Source organism: Pseudophryne corroboree, chromosome 2 (assembly GCF_028390025.1).
Source record: "Pseudophryne corroboree isolate aPseCor3 chromosome 2, aPseCor3.hap2, whole genome shotgun sequence".
Lineage (NCBI taxonomy): Eukaryota > Metazoa > Chordata > Amphibia > Anura > Myobatrachidae > Pseudophryne > Pseudophryne corroboree.
The window spans coordinates 359,687,192-359,706,794 of record NC_086445.1 but is presented as its reverse complement, the minus strand read 5'-3'; the positions used below and the strand labels follow the sequence as shown (position 1 = coordinate 359,706,794).

The following is a 19,603-nucleotide window of genomic DNA, read 5'->3' as shown; positions in this document are numbered from 1 at the left end:
GACTCCTTGCCCCATGGAGGCCCTAGGCTACGGAGCAAGTAACAGTCCAGATTTTGCAGGCTATGGGGCAATGCTGAAGGAGCGTCACAATCCCCTAGCTAAAATACACAGGGGCGATAGGAATAAGTGAGGTCTATGCACATTACGGTACACCGGACTCAATCGCATAGCACAGTGGCAAAATGGCCGCCGCCCCTGAACCCCCACCACATGGCAGGCAGTGCTCGGATATGGAGTGAGAGATGGCATAAGTTTTGCAGGCTACGGGGCAATGCTGAAGGAGCATCACAATCCCCTAGCCAAAATTCACAGGGGCGATAAAGATAAGCGAGGTCTATGCACATTACATTACACCGGGCTCGATCGCATAGCAAACTGACAAAACACAAGTTTTACATAAAGCAGGGCATAGCTGCAGGAGAGTTTCTACTGTCAAGGTTCTATGCACCATACGGTACACATACAATTCTATAGCAGAACAGACTCAATTGAAATGGCTACCGCCTGTGACTCCTAGCTCCATGGAGGCACTCGGCTATGGAGCAAGTAACAGTACAGATTTTGCAGGCTACGGGGCAATGCTGAAGGAGCGTCAGAATCCCCTAGCTAAAATACACAGGGGCGATAGGGATAAGCGAGGTCTATGCACATAATGATACACCTGACCCCATCGCATCGCAAAGTGACAAAATGTCTGAGGCACATGAACCCCTGCCTTGTGGCAGCACTCAGCTATGGAGCGAGCAATGGCATAGGTTTTGCAGGCTAAGGGGTAATGCTGAAGGAGCATCAGAATCACCTGGCTAAAATACACAGGGGTGATAGGGATAAGTGAGGTCTATGCACTTAACGATACACCGCAAAGTTCCCCATGGTTTTGATTATGCCTTTTCTTTGAACATGGTATTTTCCACTGCCTCGCCCCACCCCCATCCCACTTTCCCCTTCCCCCCTGGGAGCCTGCAAAGTACATGCAGTAGACAGGGAGGGAGTTCCGATCAGCTTACAAGACATGTGCAACAGTATACTACTGTATGTAGGAGAATCCCCCACCCACTCTGATTTATGTGAAACCTGTGTGCACCCTTCCATTGAATGTATAACAAAGAAAAAATAATAATAAAGTGAATGTCATGGGAACATATAAAAAAAAAAGGTTGCCACTTTGAGACTCAAACCTGGGACACTCAGCGTGGGAGCCTTCATCGCTAGGTTGGTATGGAAGGGGAGACAATTAGCTACCGGAGGGTACCAAACCCAAGTCTCTGTGACCCCCACAAGGCTCATGGCAAGCGTTGGAACCCATGGTGGGTCTGAATTAACGGGCCCATTATAGTCTATGGGAAAATGGGTCCACTTTGCGTACTGATATCTCTGGTTCTGGGAGTCCAAGAGACTCAGGACTAGTACCAAACAAAATAGGAGACTCTTAACTTTCAGGGAAGACCAACCACTAGTTTATGTGACACTGGAAAGGGAAACGGGAAGCAACCGTGTATCGGGTTCCCTCCAGTTGTCCGCCTAGCTTGCACAGGATGCAGGGTTTCTGGCTAGATAGGAAATACTGTACAGAAATGCTAAGCATGGTAATTTGACATCCAGGAACATACTGAGGAGTTTTTATCTCTCTCCATTATACTTAGAAAAATTACACTTGCCACTGTACGTTACAAGCTGTTCGTGCTAATTAGTACACTAGTAGAACATACTGTACAGAGATACTAAGTACAGTGATTTGGCATCCACGAACTTAAGGAGGAGCTTTAATCTCTCTCCATTGTAATCTTTCTAAGTATAATGGAGAGAGATAAAAGCTCCTCCCTAAGTTCCTGGGTGCCAAATTACCATCCTTAGTATCTCTGTACTCTATGTTCTACGAGTGTACTAATTAGCACGAACAGCTTGTAACGTACAGTGGCAAGTTTAATCTTTCTATGTATAATATAGAGAGATAAAAGCTCCTCTCTAAGTACCTGGTTGTCAAATCACCGTCCTTAGTATCTCTGTATAGTATTTTTTATTAGGGTACTAATTAGCACGAACAGCTAATTAGTACCCTAATAGAACATACTGTACAGAGATACTAAGTACAGTGATTTGGCATCCAGGAACTTACTGAGGTACTTTTATCTCTATCCATTATACATAGAAAGATTAAACTTGCCGCTGTACGTTACAAGCTGTTCGTGCTAATTAGTACCCTAATAGAACATACTGTACAGAGATACTAAGTACGGTGATTTGGCATCCAGTTAAAAGCTGTTCGTGCTAATTAGTACACTAGTAGAACATACTGTACAGAGATACTAAGGACGGTGATTTGGCATCTAGGAACTTAGGGAGGAGCTTTTATCTCTCCATTATACATAGAAAGATTAAACTTGCCACTGTACGTTACAAGCTGTTCGTGCTAATTAGTACACTAGAAGAACATACTGGGGATTCGGACTCATACAATACTTGCATTTCAGAAGCATGGTATTTTCCACTGCCTCCCGCTAGCCCATCGCCCTTCCCCCCTGGGAGCCTGCACAGGTCATGCAGTAGACAGGGAGGAAGTTATTCACATAAACCAGGGCAAAGCTGCAGGAGCAGTTGTACTGTTAAGGTTCTGTGTACAATTCTGTAGCAGGGCAGACTCAATTGAAATGGCTACCGCCTGTGACTCCTTGCCCCATGGAGACCCTCGGCTATGGAGCAAGTAACAGCACAGATTTTGTAGGTCACGGGGCAATGCTGAAGGAGCGTCAGAATCCCCTAGCTAAAATACACAGGGTCGATAGGGATAAGCGAGGTCTATGCACTTAATGATACCCCAGACCCCATCGCATCACAAAGTGACAAAATGTCTGAGGCACATGAACATCCACCTTGTGTCAGCACTCAGCTATGGAGCGAGGTTTTGCAGGCTTCAGGGCAGTGCTGAAGGAGCGTCGGAATCCCCTAGCTAAAATACACAGGGGTGATAGGGTTAAGTGAGGTCTATGCACATAATGCTACAAGGAGGGGGTTCATGTGCCTCGAACATTTTGTCACTTTGTGATGCGATGGGGTCTGGTGTATCGTTATGTGCATAGACCTCGCTTATCCCTATCGACCCTGTGTATTTTACCTAGGGGATTCTGGCGCTCCTTCAGCATTGGCCCGTTCTTTGAACACTGTATTTTCCACTGCCTCGCCCTACCCCCATTCCACTTTCCCCTTCCCCCCTGGGAGCCTGCACAGTTCATGCAGTAGACAGTTAGGAGTTCTGATCAGGTTACAATACAAGATTTATGTGAAACCTGTGTGCACCCTTCCATTGAATGTATAACAAAGAAAAAAATATATAATAAAGTGAATGTCACGGGAACTCGGAAGCTCATACTGTACATGTGTTTCAAAAGCACAGTGTTTTTGCATTGTACATACTTCCTTTTTTCACAATTAGCTGCGTCTCCATACACAATCTTGCGTCTGCATACACAAGTGTTTTAACATGTTCGTTTGTGTCTGTATAAACAATTTATTTATATTGAGAACTCTCACCATCTAACCATTGGTCACCATCTATTAACATTACAGTCGTCACTGACCATTTGCCAGAGCTGTAGATCAATCCGCCGCTATGGACTGGCCCGCCCGTTCCCGTCTGGGAGGAGATCCCTCAGGAGACCATCCGCCACCTCATCAGGATCATGCCCAGGCATTGTAGGGAGGTCATACAGGCATGTGGAGGCCACACACACTACTGAGCCTAATGTTGACTTGTTTTTTTTTTAAACATTACATTTTTATTGAAGAGTTTTCACACAGAAATGGGGAACAGAAAAAAGAAGTATGGGAAACATAGGGGTGGTCCGGAATGGTATCCTTAAACAAAGCACACATTACACACAGTTGGATGCATAAACAATTGGTTACATTGGTCGTTCAGAAACAGTAAGGTGAGAAAGCCCAGAGAAGAGACAAAAGCAAAAAAAAAGGAGAAGCAGAAACAATATCTGACATCACAGCATTCTTGAGAGGGTCAGTCTAGGTGGGGCAAAGCACAGATAAATCAATTGGAGAACTGTAGACGGTTAGCCTACCTTCTCTACTCCTATGGCCGGACCAACTTAACCATTTCAAGTGGATAGAGTTAGGTGAGGAAAGTATTTAGCTTCCGCTGTTTCAAAAATGAAATGTTTATGAATCTTATTTTGAATAACCGCTAAGGAAGGAATATTCTCAGATTTCCACATTTGTGCTATGGCAGCTTTAGTGGCTATTAAGATATGCCCCAAGATGTAGCGGTCACCTACAGAGAGGTGGTCTACGTACAAATGAAATAACGCTAAAGCTGGGTCCAGGGGGATGGTGAATCCTAGAACCATACTAGCCATATTGAAGACTTCTCTCCACAGTGTTTGTATACGAGGGCAGGCCCAAAAAATATGAAAGATACCCCCCCGTTAAGCCCCATTTCCTCCAACATAATTTAGATTGTGAAGGCCAGATTCTATTTTGTCTTTCAGGGGTGAAGTAGGCCCTCTGTATAAGTTTGTAGAACATTTCAGAGTGGTTAACACATTTGGAGACTTTAAAGCAAGATCTAAATATACTGTCCCATTCTGCATCACTAACGGATCTATTCAAGTCACTTTCCCATAAAATCTGAGCTTTTAATTTAGTCTGTATGCTGTTTGTCACTTGAAAATGATACCACCACGTGATCCCATATTTATGCGAGGACATCTCCAAATGGCTTTTAATATAGGCCGGAGGAGAAGGTTTGTGAAGATGTGGAGGAGTGAATGAGTGTAACCAACTTCTCACCAGCAGGTATTTGAAAAAGTCTTGGGTCCGAATCCCAAATTTCTCTTGTAGTTGGTAAAAGGACATCAAGACTTCTCCTATAAATAAATCGCCCACAATGGAAAGCCCCTTCTGAATCCAATCCTCTAGGGAAATATTCGGAATCAATGACATAAGAGCGATTATCGACAAATGGGGGGACGGTAGTTTAATCTCTTTCGAAGAGGATACTAGTGTATGCCATAAATCTAGGGTCGTTTTGATAGATTTGCAGGATCCAGACCTACTTCGAGCAGCAGACTATGGGAACCAAAACAAGTCAGAGAGAGTAACCAGATTCACGTAAGAAGCTTCCAGAATAACCCATGGTTTCAGGCTCGAGGTGTCAAACCAGTCTCTAGACTGACTTTACAGGCAAGCAGCATGGTACTTTTCTAAATCTGGAAAAGCTACCCCACCGGAATGTTTGGGCATAATAAGATTTTTTTTTGCAATTTTTGGTCTGGAGCCTCCCCATACGTATCTAATCAGGACCTGGTAAAATTTATTATAGAAGAGTTTGGGAAGGGGTCTTGGTATGGCGCGAAATAGGTACATTCATTTCGGCAATAAGACCATCTTGGCAGCAGCAATCCTACCCAGCCAAGACACCTCCTGTAACATCCACTCCCCAGTCAGCTCCGTGAACGCTTTTAATAACGGGGCATAATTACTCTCAATTAAATTATCTTCTCTGGTTAAGTTAATCCCTAGATATCTCAAGGAGCAGGGCTTCCAGGCATATTTGTACAAATCTTTCAACCTAGTGACCACAGTTGAAGGTACATTAAGTGGGAGGGCTTCAGTTTTATTAGTATTTAGTTTATAAAAAGAAACATCTGAATAGTCTTGAAGGACGTCATGAAGAACTGGCAAGGAAGACTCAGGATCAGAAAGACATAATAATATATCATCTGCAAACAGGCTGATTTTATGAGAAATGCCCCCAATAACAGGGCCACTAATCGAATCCCGGGATCTAATGTAAGCAGCCAAAGGTTCTATTGCCAATGCGAATATAATAGGGGATAGCGGGCATCCCTGACAGGTGCCATTAGAGATATTGAAGGGAGAAGAAAGACATCCGTTAACAAAGACCCGCGCACAAGGTGTGGAATAAAGAGCCAGGATAGAATCTAAGATTCTTCCAGAGAAGCCAAATTTGTCCAGAGTTAATCTCATAAAGTCCCAATTCAACCTATCAAATGCCTTTTCAGCATCCAGAGACAAAACTAGGAGGGGTTCTTTTCTACAAGCAGAGTGCTCAATAACATTAATCACCCTACGCCTATTATCCGGGGCCTGTCTGTTTAATACGAAGCCCACTTGGCAGGGTTAATAAGCGAGGGGAGAAGTGGACTGATACGGTTGGCAACTAATTTGGGATATATTTTTAGATCGGTATTTAATAGAGCTATTGGTCTAAAATTTTGGACTGAGGTGGGGTTTTTTCCTGGTTTGGGGATGGTGATGATTTGAGCTTCCAGCATCTCTTTGGGAAAGTGTCCAACGTCTGAAGCTTCATTAAACACTGACAAGAGCGCCGGGGCCAAACTCTTCCTAAAGGTTTTATAGAAACCAGAAGGGTAACCATCAGGTCCCGGGGCCTTATCTGCTGGAAGGGAGTCAATAGCCTTTTCGACTTCGGCTAAAGTTCAAGGCTCGCTAAGTAAGTTACAAGACTCCGGTGATAGCGAGGGGAGAGTGAATTTGCTCAGGAAATTTTGGACATCAATGTCAGTGGGTTGAAAAATGGAGGAATCCCCCTTCAAATTATATAGTTTAGAGTAGTAAGATGCAAAAACATTTGCAATCTCGTCAGGGTCGTAGACTCTCTTACCTCTATCCGAGTGGACAATGTGAATTTTTTCTTTAGCTTTCTTACCCCTCAGCTTCCTTGCCAGTAGGCTACCAGCCCGGTTACCATAAACATAGAATTTTTGGTTCAGTCTATGTAGATTGCGTAGGACTTCCGCTAGATAGAAAACATTTACCGCCTCTCTGGCTTCCTTCAAAGAATTGAGAAGGGCTTTATCGTGTGGATGTGCTTTGTGAGAACTCTCCAGGGAAGCGACTGCAAGCTCAGCTTTTTCCAATTTTTTACGATATGCCCTTTTAAGTTTAGCCGCCATTTGAATAGCTGTCCCTCGTGTTACTGCTTTGAGGGCGCACCAAAATGTGAAAATTGATGTCTCCCGAAGAGAGTTCTCAGAAAGGTAATAGTCCATGGTGGTCTGGATAGCCTGTGTGGTTTCCGGCTGTAGAAGACTTAGTTTACCCAAACGCCATGGAGCCGGGGTACTCTTTCTACTATTAATATCCCATTCAATGAATAGAGGGGAGTGATCCGACCAAGACATGGGGAGAATGGAGATTTTACGGATGGACTGTAGAGTCCACTTATCTGCTAGAGCTAGATTTATTCTAGAGTAGGAGGCATGTACCGGGGAATAAAATGTATAATCTCTGTCCATTGGGTGCTTAACGCGCCAAAGGTCTAATAGATCATATTCTGCCAATAACTGGCTAAAGTTCTTTGCATTTCTATGGAGCTGACTGGAGAGTGAGGGCCGCTTGCCAGAATTGTCAACTGCAGGGTCCAGGGTCAAGTTAAAGTCCCCCATTAAGAGTAGAGCACCCTTGGCCAATTGTTGCACCTTGGCACAGAGTTTCCTGCAAAATGCTAATTGCTTGGTGTTAGGAGCATAGCAAGAGACTAATGTCACCTCTTTATCTTCGAGAGTGCCAACCAGAACAAGGAATCTCCCCTCAGGGTCGCAGTATTGCGATGTGAGGGAGAACGCACAATGCTGAGATACCAAGATTGCCACTCCTGCCTTCTTTGCTGGTCCATTGGCCAAATAGCAATGGGGAAATCTCCCATTAGTAAACCGTGGAGGGGCAGATTTAATAAAGTGAGTCTCTTGGACGGCTATGATTTGAGCTTTAAGTTTATGGAAATAATTTCGTGCCATCCTCCTCTTTTGTGGGGAATTAAGACCTTTTGCATTTATAGAGACAATGTTAACCATACTGTAAAAGTAACGAGGGTTGCATACCTATCATCAACCAACTGGCATGTATAGAATGTGTGTAGCAATTTTCCGGGCAGAAGGAGAGGAAAAGGGAGAAGAAGGATAGAAAAAAGGAGAGTAACAGGAGAAGAAACATAACATTGACCCTTCGCGGGGGCACATTTGGACGCCTAACCATGGCGACTCAGAGTTAACTTGTGGGGGGTAGTGGTCAATCTACCCGCACCCGAACTAAAATTAAACCAGATACAGTTCCTCGGTCCTCCATCTCTGATCCCCCGCACTGCCAGCCACCGGAATTAACAGAAACTCAGGTAAAATTCCCAGCTCACAAAGAAGTGTGGGCGGCAGTCGGGGCAGCAGAGGCAGACAACCATCTAATAGCACTCAGGTGTCACATTAACACCTATATTATACAACCGCCAAGGAACTGTTATAACATAGGAAGCATGACATGACAAACAGAGTAGAGAAACATGAAATCAATGCAATCGTAGTAAGGCGGACGATACTCAAAGGTCTGCAGCCGAAGAGGCCCAGTCCTGCTAAAGGCCCCGTTCGGGGGAGGTGTGTTTAGACGAGCTTGCAGAGATCCATGATGCTAGGATTTTTTTTACCTTCCTCAACGTTAGTTATGACAACAGTAGATCCTTCTCGGGATATAAGCAGTTTAGTAGGAAATTCCCATCTGCAAAGAATGTTCTCTTTACGTCACACTGACGTGATGGGGAAAAGAGCGCGCCTTTTCGCTAGGGTGGCAGGGGATAGGTCTCCGAATATCTGGAGTGAGCCCAGAGCCTCCGATGCAGTATCCGAGGGTCTAGCAGCCTTCAGGATTGCCTCCTTCACGTGGAAATAGTGCAACCTCATAAGGACATCTCGAGGGACACCATCAGGAGCGTTCTTGGCTTTAGGGAGTCTATGAATGCGGTCGATTAGAAAGTCCATTGAGCGGTACGAAGGGAAGAGCTTGCTGAAGAGGTCAACTGCAAAATCGTTTAAAGCACTATTTGCGACAGCTTCCGGACACCTCGCAGCTTTATGTTGTTACGTCTCGATCTGTCCTCTAAATCAGAGAGTTTGTCCCTGAGCGCCGTGACCTCATTTTGAAGCAGTTCATGAGAAGAGATCAGGTCGTTATGTGAAGACACCACTTCACCCATTTTTGTTTCTAAGTGATCAGTGCAGCCACCAATCTCGTCAATAGATCTCTGGCATTCCTTCATGGTCGCTCTAAATTCTGTCGCAACTTCATCCTTGAATTGCGTTAGGAGATGCTTTATAGCGCCCACCGTGAGCGCGTCACTGTCTTCGATAGAATTGGTGTGCATGGTGACGGAGGAAGTGGCGGACGCTTCCCGATGTGGTGAGGGCACAGGGACACCAGGCTTGGAGGCGCCACTTCGTGCATCTTTTGTTTTAGCGGTTTGAGGAGAAGGTTTAAAGAACGACACCTGTGAAACTGTTTTAGCGGCCTTATATTTCTTGGGAGGCATAATGAAGCTGAATGGCAGAAGTAGAGGGACTGGAGGTAAGAGGCATCTGTATTATCATTCAAGGAAGGATCCACATAAAGGTTAAGTTGTCATGTCATGCCATAGGAGTATTCAGGTGGAGGTCGAGTTAACTCAGGGCAGTCACATCATAGTATCGTGGTCATTCAACCATGTGGACATCGCAGCCGAACGTCTCGGGAGAAGCTGGGATATCTGCAGGCCTATGAAGACTGCAGTTCAATATGTATTATACATCGAGCACACTGTGTGAGAACTGGATGCAATTACGCCCAGTGGCCACTAGATGGGGCAATTGTAGTAGAAGAGAATACTGCTGAGAGACAGTTCATTGCTCCACATAGAGAAGACAGCACAAATCTTTCAACAGAGGCCCCAGAGTAAGAACAAAGAGAAAGAAATGCCAGAGGGCCACCAGTCTCGGTGTAGCCCTAATCTAGAGTCCCCCACCACACATAGGCTCACCACTACTTCAGAGCAGCTCCTTCAGTGCTCTCCAATATGGCTACTGCGTCTCCCTGGGTGACTGTTTCCCTGCTGTCCCCCGCTGCCAGGCGTCTACTCGACCCGCTGCTCCAGGGGTGTCCACCCTGGGGAGTCTGGGAAAGGCTGCTAATGACTCCTGTGGCCTTGTTGAGGTCCGCGCCGCTTCCCGGCGCCGCGTCCCTGCTATGGAGCTCAAAACGTGGGCACCGGGAGTACGCAAGTCCCCGGCTTCCGGAGGTCCGTAGGCCGCAACCTGCGGGAACAGTCAAAACTGCTCCCCGGCTCTGCAGCAGTTACTGCTTGGCACAGGGGGTCTACTGGGAGGTAGGGGGAGCCCCCAGAGAGGGTATACTGCCGGTGAGTACACTTGTTGGGAGATTTTAATAACACTGGAGAGAGGAGAAAAGCAGAGACACGTCTGCTCTCTTCTCCAGTCAGGCCACGCCCCCAATTTTGACTTGTTTTAAGGACATTACATAAAGTTGGATCAGCCTGTAGTGTGTTTTTCCACTTTAATTTTGAGTGTGACTCCAAATCCAGACCTCCATGGGTTAATAAATTTGATTTCCATTGATAATTTTTGTGTGATTTTGTTGTCAGCACATTCAACTATGTAAAGAACAAAGTATTTAATAAGAATAATTCATTCATTCAGATCTAGGATGTGTTATTTTAGTGTTCCCTTTATTTTTTTGAGCAGTATATATATATATATATATATATATATATATATATATACATACACGAATGACTCGGCACTCCATCTAAATAATCATCTGGTTTCTGTGCCCTCACAGTAATTGAATATACAGTGGCGGAGGTGTGGTGCTCAAAAACACTTTGTAAAGAAAACTCACACACACCAGCGGTGTATTTCAAAGTTTCAATCCATAGAGGATTTTCGTCAGAAAATTTATATCACAATATTAAATGGCACCACTGTCTTTGTATTAAATGGCACCACTGTCTTTGTAAATAAGTTTCGCTGAACAATAACTAAAATAATACTTGGTAATCCAGCTACATTAAATACATCTATAGAAAAAAGGCAGCTACTAAGAAAAAAACCTTTATACTACAGTAGCTCTCACACAATGGCAATATTAAAATAAATCCCCAAAACAGAGTTTATTAGGACTAAATGCTTGGATACAGAGCCATAACTACGTGTGTGCCAGGTGTGCCTGGCACACAGCACAGTCGCCCTGAGGGCGCAACTGCCCGCATTCCAAGTCAGTGGCTTGTAATGGGTCAAATTGACTAATTACAAGCCGCCTTTGTGTGCCGGGGGAAGAGAGGACGAGGAGCAGATCCCAGGCAGGTGAGAAGGAAGAGGAAGGAGGGACCTTTTCCCTATAGGTGCTGTGCTGCCATACACCCCCTGACTGTATACTATTGACTAAACAAAACATACTCTACTCTTTAGTACAGTCTTTATCTGTAACTGCTTGACTGTAGCACTTTGCTAAGTGGTTGGCTCAGCTGTGGTGGCTGGCAATTAGGCAAAGGGTGGCTTCTCCTCTCCTCTCTGGGTTTTCACTCCAAGAATGGTCACAAGATCTTTATGTATATTTCTGCAGCAGTAAGAGCATCAATTTTGGTAGACAGTATGGTGGTTGGTGGCAGTGGTGTGCATTGTAGGTTAGTTTGCAGATGAGTGAACCAAGTGAAGGTTTATTAACCAGGTATAACTAGAAACAGCATGACAAAGGGTTTACAATAGACACAGGTTATCTGTATTGTCTAGTTGCAGACATAAACTTTTGTAGAGTTGCTGGACATTGTGGTCCACTGGATGTTGCACTCATTGTTTTATAGTATATTATCAGTGGTGGCAGAGGGATTATATAGGCCGCAGTGGGTAGCACAGTGTTAATCAGGGACTTATGTGGGTTGGAGTTCTCTTTTACATATAGTAACTTGGGCACTTACGATATGCTGGATGGAGCTATAGGAAAGAAAGATCTATTAGGAAGTAGAGATGTGTGCAGACCACCGTTTTTAATTCATCATTGTTTTTCGTTTTGGCTAAACCACCATCAAGTGCTTTAGTTGAAATTTATTTTTGGTTTGGTTAAAAATCAATAAAAAAATTTCATAAAAACCATTAAAAACAGATAAAATCTCCACCTCTATGCTATATGATCAAATTCGGTAAAAATTAGACTTGTCGGCGGCTTAACAAGGTGGAGAGATTCTTTCCCTGATCTCACATCCCAAGATATAGCTAGACTGTCGGTCCGACTAAAAAAACAATTGGTTTCGGCCTCTTTTGCAGAAATGCAATATAAAATACTAGATGTTTCATTGCGCCCTAGGGGCGCTCTTCACACAGTCGTAAGGGGCCACGCCCCCTTAACCCTTGCACGCCCTTGTAGCGTGCAAAATTTGTATTACCTCCTATCATAATTGTGAGTGGTTAAATATTGCACGGACAAAGGGCGTGCGATTGTTAAGGGGTCATATCCCCTTGCTACGGTGTGAACAGTGCACGCAGGGCCTGATGAATCACCTAGTAGGTGCTGTGGTTGGAGGAGTGGCGGATGTAGGGGAGACGCGGATGGGGGTCCGGGGGTGCCGTGGCTGGGGTGGTTGCGGGGGTGCTTCGGGTGGGGGAGGGGCTGGTGTGGTGGTGCCATGGGTGGTGGAGTGGTGGGTGCCGCAGGTGGGGGTACAAAGCCACTGCGGATGGGGGAGGAGTGGTTGCAGGGGTGCTGTGGGTGGGGGATGGGCGGGTGCGGTGGTGTGCTGGGTGGGGGAGGGGCATGTGCTGGGGTGCTGCAGGTGGGGGAGGGGGTCCGGAGCCACCGCCGGTGGTGGAGGTGCCACAGATGGGGCCCGGAGGTACTGCATGTGTGGGAGGGGTGGGTAATACTTCTCCTGCTTCTCCTCCTGGAAGCAGTTAAGCTGCTGTCCTCCCTTTGGCAGTGGCTCTCCCGGATATTCGCACAGCAGCTAAGCAGCCAGTCACTATTGTTAGCGCCGGTGTTCCAACGCGCCACATTACTGGGAAGAAGATGCACTCAATAAACTACAGCTCCCAGCAGGCCTTAGTGCCGGAATGTTTCGGCACTAAGGGCTGCTGGGAGCTGTAGTTTATTTAGTGTGTCTACTTCCCTGTAATGCAGTGCGTTTGGACACCGGAGCTAACAATAGTGACTGGCTGGCAGAACTAACTGACTTGCTGAATTAATGTAAAAGGTGAGAGTGCTCTGCAGTGTTGGAGGGTATGTTGCTGCAGATGCAGTGGGCATATTTTGTGGTGTGGACATGGAGCTGCAGCTCCATCAGCCCCATTGTTAATCCTGCTCTGGGAACACACAGCAGCCAAAGAGCAGAGCCTCCCATTGGATGTGAACTGTGTGGGAGGGCATTTCTCGCCCAATCAGCTGTGGACTGGGTGTGATAGTCCTGCTGCTAACCCAAAGAGAGCTCCTAGCCACGCCCAGTGTTATCCACACAGTCACTCTGGGCTATTATATAGGAGATTGCCTATTATACCTCAAAATTAGGATACATTACTGGGGTCTCTAATAACTCTCACTGTTTTAAATGTTCATTACCTGAGGCCGACATTGCCCATTGTTTATGGACATGTACTATAGTACAAAAATGTTGGTCTGACGTCCAAACTTACAGTACATATCCTCTCCACATTCCATTTACAGTTACTATGCGATGGGCCATGTGGAATTATTACTCTCCATCCCTTACTCTTACACCAAAAACAGGGGTTCACCTCCTTTTAACTAAAATAGCAGCCACCGCTAAAAAACTTATCATATCCCAATGGATACAACCTACCCACATCTGCATGTCACTTATGCTTTCTAGGTTAATTTATGTGTACCATATGGATTGGGTCAAGTGTACTTTAAATATGGAATCAAGAGCATCCAAGTTCTTTGATGTATGGCTACCACACATTCTCACTTTATCTGATATGGAAAAGGATGGTATCCGGAAATTAGTTAGATTAACCACATGGTACAATATGTATGTGTTGGAAAATAGGACTTCCCCATTTTAAAATAGTCTCTATTCAACCTGGTCTTGCTGAATAAATACTTTTACTTTTACTTATTTTGAAACATTATGAGAATAGACAGAATGGGCTATTCTCAATTATACTTTCTAGAATGCACCCTATTATTACTAATCATATCTTTCCTCCTATTGTATCATATATGCCTGGCTTGTACTTTACAGTATTAATGTTTTCCTTTTTATGTCTCAATAAGTATATATGTGCAACATTTGTAAATACCTTCATCGCAACAGGAAATCCTTTAACAACACTACCACTAAGAAGGAATATCGAATTAAACAGTTCATCAATTGTAACACACCATCTGTAATATATCTTCTGGAATGTCCCTGTGGTCTGAAGTACATTGGCAAAACCAAAAGAATCCTGAAACTTCGTATCCAAGAACATATCAGGAATATAAAGAACAAAGTCCTCACACACGCAGTATCAAGACATTTCCATCAATGCCACAACTCGGATCCAGAGTCATTGACTTTTAAAGGTATCGAATTGGTATCGTTGGGAGAAAGAGGAGGAGACCTTTCCAACCTCCTCTCTAGGAGAGAAATGTTCTGGATTTATGAATTGAACACTCTCCATCCGGACGGCTTCAATGAAGGATACGAGATAGCACCCTTCTTGTAACGTAAGCCATCGCTCCTTCATACAATCTTGGTTCCACACTCTCTCCTACCTCCGCCCCCCCCCCCCTCCCCTTTCCCCACCTATCTTCCCTCCCTGTCTCTGGTTTACAAGGAACCTCTGCTTCCTCATTACAGCCATACCACATTGGACATGCCCAATTCCGGCCGATCTTGGAAGCGAAGCAGTGTTGGGCCTGGCCAGTACCTGGATGGGTGACCTCCAGGGGAGACCAGGTGCTGTAAGAAAAGATTGCATAAGGAATCCCAAACCCAGCAATATCCCGATCTCAACCCTTATTTTATTGATATATGCTGCCTCCCTGTCTTTCTACATTATTTATCTATGTCCGGGTCCCTGCTTTACTAAAACCATACTCTAAATTAGCGAATATCTCTCGTCATCAGTCTGCTGCATACACTAAAGGCCTCTCCTTATTACTATTACAATCATACCAGTCTGGAGACGCCCAATACCGTCCGAACTTGGAAGCTAAGCAAGGCTGGGCTCGGCTAGTACAAGGATGGGAGACCCACTTGGAAGACCGGGTGTTGTAAATGCATGATGAAAAACTGTGTATATGCAGCAACTCATGAATGACGTCTTAAGATATTTCCAAAGTATGGAAATTACTATATTTATTTTAGTGCATCCTCATTTGCAGACTCTGCATAATTTTTGGGATATTTTTTATATATATATTTTTTTTATATATATTTTTATGTATATATATTTTTTTTATATATATATTTTTTTTTATATTTTTTTATATAATACTTATATGTACATAGGATCATAATTTTTCCACTTATAAATTTCCCATGTTGGTCCTCTTATGGGCTATTATTAAGTATTCTATCCTAAAAAACCTAAGAATCCCTAATTTCCATACAGTTTTAATGAAGCAACTGTTTCTTTCATATTTATAATTATTGACCATTTACACTGAATCTATCCTTCTTCTGTTTTATACTCAATCCGGAGCTGACCCAGTTGTGGATCCAGTTTTTACATACAGACGATACTCTGTTAATACAGACTCTCAAAGCATGTCCGCCACAAGTCTTTCTCATATTACCTAAGAATGTCCGCCGTGCATTCAGACTACAAGAAAATGGCTGCCGCAAGATTTTGATGTTTCCACATAACAAGCCCGCCGGGTAACCAGGCAACCGTCCAGAGGGAATCAACAACACAGCAACCTCCGCCGCACAAGAACAACGCAGGCGCAGTACGATGCGCCGGACACCGGATGTGGGGCGGATATGACGTCACGCAGAGCCCGGACCGGAAGTCTGCGGCTCTGAGCGTCTATTATGAATTTTAGTTGTTTCTATTATTGTTTCTCACTCGTTTTTTCCTCTCCAAGGCTCAAATCAATATCTGCATCTCATATAGTGTGTTACCACCTATTTTTTACATTATCTGAATAGTTATGCTAATTGATCACAGGAAGTGATGTGGACATCACTTCCTTTTATTTTGGATATATAAGTATGGTTTGTCTCTAGTCTCAAATTACCCCTTGATGAAGTCCAGATAGGACGAAACGCGTTGGGTGCTACTCCTTGATCACAACCTCACTACTAAGTTAAGCTATTCTTGATTCCTCTTTTTAAAATCTTTTGAAAGTTTTTTTTTTTTTTTTTTTTATTCCCATGTGCCTTTTAAACCTTTTTTAAGTATTTTTTACCTTCTATACCGGAGTGATACTTCTAAGATTTTTTAACAACACATGTGTTTTATGTCACCATGCCTTTTTCTTTTCTTCCTCTTTTTTAAATTGTAAAATTTTTTATTTTTTATGTTTTTTACATGAGTCATATATATATCTTTTTTATATGAGCTTGTATGATTTTATAACCAGTTTTGTATAGTGCGTTCCACTGCAATAAATTTGTATACCCCTTTTTTTATAACATCACACTGCTTTTAACAATTATTTGGCACCTTTGGTCGCTCTCTACCACCTCATCCCTTGTCCACATAACCACTTTCATAGGTAACGGTACCAATACCTATATCTATTTGAGGTAACGAGCTGACACCCTGAGATACAAAAGGGAGTGCAAACATATCAAGCAGTTTTTTGTCACACTACCTGTAGGGTTCCCATTCTAGTGTTAACACATAAGATACTGCATCCGTGGCGCTGATATCTTTCCAGTACACATTTTCTCTCTTGGTATTATTGCTTTCAGCCGCCTGGAGGAGACCAGCATCACACACAGTATGTTTGGAACAAAGGAACGCACCAACAAAAGGAGTAACTTATGTCAAAGAATTTTCAATGAAACTGCTACTCCAGAGATTGAACAAAATACCAACAATCTCGACGATATGTTTTGGAGTATAGAAAGACTTCTGACAAAAGAAGTCAAAGCATGGTGGGACATCAGGGGCCTGGAACACTATGTCAGTGTAAATAGGATCCCCAGAGGACTTAGGCTATCGAAACAACCAACCTTTGGTACGGACAACCAGGATTTTATGAAGGAGTGGGACAACACATTACATAACTGTTCCATTAACCTTATGAAACTACTCATAGCAGAAAAGAAACGCATTATCTCAGACCTGGAATCAGAGATCAAAGAGGCTGAGAACAAAATGGAGACGCATAAGGATAAAGAGGATTTCAGAATCAATGAAAAAGTTCTAAATAAGAAACTAGAACGTATAGAGGAAGAAGTGATCAAGAACAAAGAAAAGAAGTTTACTAGAGACAGACAGGACTATGAGAACAATATGGTGAAAAATTGGGGTAGGTTCAACAGAGGAGAACGACAGGAGCCAAAAGGAAATAAGGACTACTGGCAATCCATCCCCAGAAAACAGAGGTACCCGCAGACCACTACAAGGGGAAAACCCTTGAACCCTATCAGAACCACCAATCGATTCTCGACATTACAGAGATTGGACTCCAACACAGAGGAGCCTTTTTTATCACCAAGTACTGCTCACCATCCCAGAGGTATGACAAGGACCACAGAAAAATGGAAAACCACCAATACATCCCCACGGAAAAGAAGGTTCGAAGAAGAAGAGGACGCCGTGGGGGTAGGAGGAAAGAACCTGTTCAAAAGAAGAAATCTCGAATAGAACCGGCAGCCCCAAAAGGTATCCATAACCTCTCCAGCCACGTATTGACGGAACACGAAACCACCTTGCTAAGTAAAGGTCTTTTGTTTGCACCCACCAAAGGAATGAATAAATTTGATGTCTTCATTGACTTAAACAAATTTATACGGAAAATCACCCTCAAACGTCATTTCCTTAAAAAAGAGGATGCAATTATACAAAACTATGAACAATCAAAATCTGGCCTAAAGCCCACTTCCAGATTCTACCCCCTTGAATCCAAGGGACATTATGTGGGCCTGTTCTACGACTTAGTGAAAAAGGACCTCTGTGACACTACCACCACACCAATTAAGGAAAGAAACCTCACGAATAAAGAAACAGAAGCAATAAAAAGACTTCAGGAGAATAGAAACATCGTTATAAAAGCGGCTGATAAGGGGGGGGGGTTGGTTATTATGGATAGAGAAGCCTATACCACAGAAGCTAACAGATTACTGGGTGATAGAGCTTCATATATTCCATTACAAAACGACCCTAAGGAAACCTTTGTAGAAGAATTAAGGACAATGCTTTTAAAAGGTTTCAGACGTGAAATCATCACTAAAGAGGAATTCCAGTATCTTTTAAATTCCAACCCCACCACCCCCATATTTTACTTCCTCCCGAAAATACATAAGTCTTTGGAAAATCCCCCGGGGAGACCCATAGTGGCAGGTATTGATTCCCTGACTTCACACCTTTCAGAGTACGTAGACCACTTTTTAAGAAAATACGTCATGGAACTACCGGCTTATCTGAAGGACACTACAACGGTTTTGAACCTGATGGAGAATTTCCAGTGGAAGGATACATACAGATGGGTCACAATAGATGTACAATCTTTATACACCTGCATAGAACATGACAAAGGGATTGAAGCCTGCAACGAATTCCTCAGCAAGGACCATCTAATCACAGAGGAGCACAGAATTTTCCTGTGCGAAATTATGCTTTTCATTTTAAAACATAATTATTTTAAGTTTTTAGATGGATTTTATCTCCAGATCTGTGGCACAGCCATGGGGACTATCTTTGCACCGAGCTTTGCAAATCTTTTCATGGGACAATGGGAGAACAAATACATTTTTACAAATAATCCGTACCAACACAACATCATTTTTTATAAACGATATATTGATGACATTTTGATTGTATGGGAAGGGGATCAACAGGTTTTTAAAGAGTTTTTAACACATATCTCGGTAAACAATATGAATCTCAGCTTCACAGCAATGGAGGACACCGAAAGAATTGAATTTCTAGACCTGGTCTTGACACACTCAGGTAGTGATATCATCACGAGCAACTTTATTAAGAAGGTAGATATGAATAGCTACGTGCACTACAAGAGTAATCACCGACAACAGTGGAAAGACAACATCCCTTTCTCCCAGTTCAACAGAGTAGCACGTAACTGTAAGAGAAATGAAGAAAGGGATCAGCAACTGGAAATCTATAAGGAGAGATTCAAGGAAAAGGGGTACCCTGCACAACTCTTGGAAGGAGCTATGGCTAGAACCAAAGAATTGGAAAGGGGCGAACTTCTGAAGTACAAAGTTAAGGAAAATATGGAAGAGAATGTTAAGTTCATCACGACATACAGCAGACATGAGAAATTTATCAAACAAACACTCAAAAAACACTGGCATATCTTACTAATGGACCCCATTTTAAAGGAATACCTTACTCAAGAACCCAAACTAGTTTTCCGAAAGTCGCAAAGTTTGAAGGACCTGGTGGCACCTAGCATGCTAAGAAACCCTGAAACTAGGAACCCCATGCCAAAATGTGTAGGCAGCTTTAAGTGTGGAAAGTGCAACATTTGTAAATACCTTCATCGCAACAGGAAATCCTTTAACAACACTACCACTAAGAAGGAATATCGAATTAAACAGTTCATCAATTGTAACACACCATCTGTAATATATCTTCTGGAATGTCCCTGTGGTCTGAAGTAC

The 19,603-nt window shown here is 43.5% G+C and overlaps 2 pseudogenes; both read left to right on the top strand.

Moving 5' to 3' along the window:
* Positions 1-14,651: 14,651 nt before the first annotated feature.
* On the top strand, positions 14,652-14,770 carry LOC135053550 (5S ribosomal RNA; annotated as a pseudogene).
* A 193-nt stretch (positions 14,771-14,963) lies between these two features.
* Positions 14,964-15,082, top strand: LOC135052188 (5S ribosomal RNA; annotated as a pseudogene).
* The last annotated feature ends 4,521 nt before the right edge of the window (positions 15,083-19,603 follow it).